Here is a 6033-nt window from a genome sequence, read left to right on the forward strand (position 1 = left end):
GGAACCCACCCTATACCCTCGGCTTACAGCAGAGAAGGTGCTACAGCAGAGGCTCTTCAACGTGTGCAGAGTGCCTTTCTTTCGCTCCCGAAACACGCCTGTTACACACGTGTTTGCATATACTGAGGGAAAAAAAAATGATCGGGAAACCTTCCCCCCCCCCTCAATACACACAGCTTGGTTCTAGTCCAGGGGGTGGTCTCCAAACTCGGCGACTTTAAGAACTTGTGGACTTCAACTCCCAGGATTCCTCCTCCAGTCCGTGTTGGCTTGTGGGAGTTGAAGTCCACAAGTCTTCAAACCTGCCCAGTTTGAAGACCCTTGTTCTAGTCCAATCACCCTTCCTAAGCAGCCTTTTGGGGGGCAAACCAACATGCCCAAACGGGAGGCCTGGAGGCCCTCCCCCGTGCAGGGGCATTGTAGCCCATGCACTCCCAAGCAATGGGAACCCTCCCCCACCAAAATGTTATGCTGAGGGGGGAATAACCTCCCCTCCCTCGTCATCAAAGCGCCACTCAACAAGGAGAATCATGTCCTGCCTCTTTAAGACATCCAAAATTCCCCCTCCCCAACACACTCCCCAGAAGGCTTGGCCCCACAGACAGCACCAGCCACCGCCACCCAAGCCCTCCCCAGACTTCAGAAGTTGCGACTTTGCCAGCCTCCCCTTAGGACAACGGTCTTCAAATTTGGCAAGTTTGAAGACTTGTGGACTCCAACTCCCAGAATCCCTGAGCTAACATGCCTGGAGGGGGAATCCTGGGAGTTGAAGTCCACAAGTCTCAAAGCTGCCAAGTTTGAAGACCCCTGATCTCTGTCTGTCTGTCTGTCTGTCTGTCTGTCTGTCTATCTATCTATCTATCTATCTATCTATCTATCTATCTATCTATCTATCTATCTATCTATCTATCTATCATCTTATCATCTGCCTCTAATCAATATCTAATCTATCTAATCATCTATCTATATCTATATATCCTGTCTCTAATTTATAACATCTAAAGCTCTCCCTCCCCCCCTCTATATATATCTGCCTCTAATCAATATCAATCTGTTAATCATTATCTCTATATATCAATATATCCTGTCTCTAATTTATAATATCTATAGCTTTATCATCTCTCTCTCTCTTTCTATCTGCCTCTAATCAATATCAATCTGTTAATCATTATCTTTATCTATCTAAATATCCTGTCTCTAATTTATAACATCTATAACTCTGTCTCTTTCTCTCTCTCTCCTATCTATCTATCATCTCTCTCTCTAATAAATATCTATAGTTATCTGTTAATCATCTATATCAAGGGCCTTCAAACTTGGCAGCTTTAAGACTTGTGGACTTCAACTCCCAGAATCCCTGAGCTAACATGCCTGGAGGAGGAGGAAGGAATCCTGGGAGTTGAAGTCCACAAGCCTTAAAAGCTGTCAAGTTTGAAGCCTCCCCCTGTCTTAGGAGGTGGACATCCGACGGGCAGCAGGGCCGGCTCCCAGTCAGCAAGCGCCCTCTCCTGGACAATGCCAGGCGTTGCTCCAGCTGGAGCACGGCGGCAGAGGCAGCAGGCAGGCGAGTAGCACCGTGGACAGCGTCCTTTCCCACAAGTTGTCTTGCGTGCAGCCACACGCTTCTTCACCTGCTTGTAAGCCTCTCCTACCCACCCCAGATGCGCCTCCGCTCAGCCCAGCAACAGGTTTTGTTGTGCAAACGAGGCACCAGAGCACACGCAGTAGGGATCCGTGCACACCCACCCACCCACCCACCCACGGTTTTAACGTGCACACAAAGGCATGTTCCTCTTCCCAGAAAAAACACAATCTCTGTTCCAGTCACACAATGTTGGAGGCCGGAACTCACCAGGGCCAGAAAAGGGGTTCTGGAAAGGAGATGATGATGGATCAGAACAGGCAGAGAGAGGCGGCTCTGGGTTCAACACTCCCAACAGCTCTGGCTGGACCTGGGGCCGAGACGAGGGCTCCCTTCTCTTTAGGTCAGGGGTGTCAAACTCGATTTCACTGAGGGCCACATCGGGGTTGTGTTTGACCTCTGGAGGCCGGGTTGGCCCGAGCACTCTGCCAGCAAAAATAAAGTTTTGGGGCTCCGTTTTCACTGGCACCGCGGGCCAGTCCCTTGCAGTTTCCAGAGTGGCCCTACGGGCCAGATTTAAGCAGCCCGCCGGGCCAGATCCGGCCCCCGGGCCTTGAGTTTGACACCTAAAGTGAAACACCAAACTCCTCGAAGCTGATAACAACTCCCGGTTGTGAGGTTTAAACTCAGAGCCGCTTTAACAGAGGAGCCCACAAACCGAGCCCAGGTGTCGGCATCGTTGCGCCCCACCAGTGGCCCCGGGCAGAGCTGCCACTCCACGGTAATAAGCGACATAACGAAGGCCTTTCCCGCTGCACAGTTCAGGGTCTCCAACCTTTGCAACTGGAAGACTGGTGGACTTCAACTCCCTTCGACTGGGACTTGACGTCCACCAGTCTTCAAGTCCAGGGTTGAGACCCCCGACTCCCCCTGTGGATCTGACATCCGTGTCTCCCCTGGGAAGATTGAGGCACAGAACAGGCTGCCTGGCTAATGAGCTCGTGACGGATCCGGATGAGGCAGAGCTGGCAGCACCTCTCTCTCTCTGGGAGACAAAGCCTGGCACAGAAACTTTGCCAGGCGCAGGGTAGCGGTGGTTGGTAGGAGGTGTGAAGCCCGCAAGAGGGGTGGGGGGTGGGGATGTGGGCCACGTTTTCCAAATCTGGCAGAAGGCAGAAGGAAGCCGGGAGCCGAATAAGAAGGAACTGGGGAGGAGAAAGGGAAGGAGAGTGAACGGGGTTGCAGAAGCAAACCCGCAGCGGGGAGGGGAAGCGGTCAAGGCGGCAGAGGGAGGGCCAAGACGACCCTGGGCACAGGGCAGGGGAGCCTGGAATGGCATCCATTGGGCAAGCTAAACCTTGGGCACAGAGAGCCACCTGCAGGCAGGCATCTCTGCCACCCTCCTCCTCTTCCTCCTGCCAGGCATGGCGGGGGGGGGGAATTCAGGCCCCCCCTCCCTGCTTCTTCGTGCAGGAACCCGCAGGAGGGGGAGGGGGAGGCCACAGACAGCCCCCCCCCGCTTCCTCCGTAGAAGTGCAGCAGGGAGAAGCATCGGGGGAGGGGGCACGAGGCCTGGGATGGGGGCCCGCAGGTGGCAAAGCAAGACAGGCAGAGGCTGGGCACGGTGTCTGCGGCAGGGTGTCTCCCCCACCTTCTTCCTCTTCCTCCTTGCCCCCCACCTCGTTGCCCACACGCGCCCCCCTCAAGACATCCAGGATGATGCAGCTCTATTGAAGCTCTCTTACCTGGCACAACCTTCCGTGCCCTTGCCCAAGAACAGGGTGGGGGGAGGAGAAGGGGGAGGAGAAGGGAGGAAGACGGGGGGTCACTCCCGAGTCCGTGGTTCCCCCCACATCCTCCTGCAGCCTCACCCCCACTCCCACCCCCGTCCCGGCCCTTGGCTGCCCATTCCCCCCACCCACCCGGCCCCTCCGTCGCCTCCTCCGCCCGCAGCGCCTCCCCCCCTCCCGATGCCCGCTCCCCCGCCGAGCGCAGCGCCTGCCTGCCTGGATTGGAGGGGTGGGGGGAGACTGGCGAGGGGCTTGCTGGCCATGGAGGGGAGAGGACACACACACACACACACACACCCGCCCAGGACTCCGTGGGGCCCCGGGAGATCCTCCAGCCTGGCTGCCGGCCAGACTTCGGAGGCGCCCTGGCAACGCAGACCCCGTTCCTAGAAAGAGACCCCCCTCCCTCCCTCCCTCCTTCCTCCCTCCCTCCTCCCCGTCTCTGCCAGCGCAAGGAGGCCGGGGGGGGGGGAAATCCGGCAAGAGCCCCCTCCGCGGATGCCAACCTGGCCCTCGCCCTCCAGGATACGGGTGGGGAGGGGAGAAGGGCCGGGGGGGGAGGAGAAGCTGGAGGGCTGTGGGGTGAGTGGATGGGGAGGGGAGTTTTTCTCCCCCCTCTCTGTCTCTCTCTCTCTCCTGCCCCGAGGGGCGAGCGGGGAGGTGGGGGTGCAGCGCCGGTCTCCGCGCGCCTCCCGTGCCCGGCGGAGGACGCCTTTCGCCGGCTGACGAGCCCGGAGCAGAAGCCGGGCAGACCTACCGGAGGACGCGGGTCCGCTCGCTCGCTCGCCCGCCAGACGGCCAGCCGCTTTCCGTCTCCCCTCACTCGGCTGGCGGCGCGCGCCGAGCCGGGAAGGAGCCGCTCTCGCCTCGCGCGCGCAAGGACCACCCCCGCACGCCCCCCGCACGCCCGCCGCGCGTGCCCATTGGACGCCCGCCGCAGGAGGACTGGGGGGCGGCGCCGGCGGCAGGGATACGCGCACGCGCGCGCCCGGAGATGCTCGTCCCCCGCCTCTCGGGGAAAGTGGGGTGGTGGGGGGCGTCTTTGTGGCTCCTGCGGAACGCGCTGCCACCCACCGACCCACCCCCGGGGCGCCCTTTGGAGAGAGAGCCTGGCAGGCGGCTGTGGGGTTTACGGGGCGGTTGGGGAAGGGGAGGAAAACGGGGCGACGGTTGTGGGGGGCGCCCTAGAGGCCTCCTTAGCCAGCCTCGGGGTCCCTTTTTCTGCGTTTAAAGTCAAACTGTGCTTGGGAAGGACGAATGGCTTTTTCTTGTTTTTTAAAGGTTCTAGTCCTCATTGGGACCGAATCCAGCCGATTTAGAGGAAGGCAAAGTGCTACCCACCCTCCGGATAGTCTCCCAGCCTCTCGGCTATTATTGGCTGGTGGATATTATTATGTTTGATGATGATGATGACTATTATTATTATTATTATTGGTTAATCTTCCATTTGATTCAGTCTGGACCTGGTAAAAACTTAATAGTTGAAGTCCTAACCAAAGACCTAACAACTGTTAAGGCAGATAATAATAATAATAATAACAACAAAACATTATTATTATTATTATTATTATTATTATATTATTATTTTATTATTATTATTGGTTAATCTTTGATTCAGTCTGGACCTGGTAAAACCTTAACAGTTCAAGTCGTAACCAAGGTCCTAAGAACTGTTAAGGTAGATTATTTATTATTATTACTATTATTATTTAAACTTTAGTGAGATTCACAGCCTTTGGGGCTGGTTGATAGCTCAACAGCTTGAGCCCTAACCAAGGACCTAGGAAGTGTTCATCATCCACACACATACACGCACACCCCTATTTTTCCAAGAGACCTGCCTGAGGTTGCAGTAAAGGGAAATCCAGAGGGCTTCCAAATTCTCCCCACCATTCTTGAGCAGCCCCCCCACCCCTCTCGTCCCTCTTCCTGGGGGTCACCCATTTCCCCCCCAACTCAAGACCCAACCTGGGCTGAAGAGAAGCCGCAGCATCACCGTGGCACCGTTCAGACCTGGGATGGCACCTCCTCCCATCGTCCTTGGCCGTACCGCCGGGCTCCAGGCAACGTGGAAAAGGGGCCGAGGAGGGATGGCCGCCCACGCAGAGGCCGACAGACTTTGCACCGTCCCTGGCAGGTGGAGGGAGGGCGGGGTTGCAAATAGGAAGGAGAGGGGGGAAGGCCAGCAGTAGCCTGAGAACCGGCGTTGTGTTAACACAAGGGGGGCAAAGCAGAAGGCGGGCACCTGCCTTCCGCAAAGCCCTTTGCCCACAAAATCCAACAGAAAATGGCAGCAATGCCCATCCTTAGTGGGAGTGACAAATAAAAAGACTTTTAAAGCTCTCCGTCCCAAAATACTATTCTCAAAAGGGTCTTGCTTTTATGCCAAGCGGCTAGCGGCAGGCGATCGATTATTCGTTGGGTGATTTCCAGCCCAGATCGGCTCGAGAGAGAGACCCTCCAAGGCAATCCAAACGGACTTTCCCCCAGAACCAACCAACGCCGTCCAGGAGCGTCTCTCTCCCGGCCCAACCTCCCTCCTCGACTCGCCACACCTGGTGCCAGCCTGGCCAAGAGGCCGAGTACCAACCGGCGGGGGCTTGTAATTCACAGGGGAGGAGAATTTTTGACTGCGGAGAGAAGGCAGGTAGGAGGGCACGG

This window comes from Pseudonaja textilis, chromosome 18 (genome assembly GCF_049901715.1).
Source record: "Pseudonaja textilis isolate UNSWEBS1 chromosome 18, rPseTex1.2, whole genome shotgun sequence".
In the NCBI taxonomy this organism is placed as follows: Eukaryota; Metazoa; Chordata; class Lepidosauria; order Squamata; family Elapidae; genus Pseudonaja; species Pseudonaja textilis.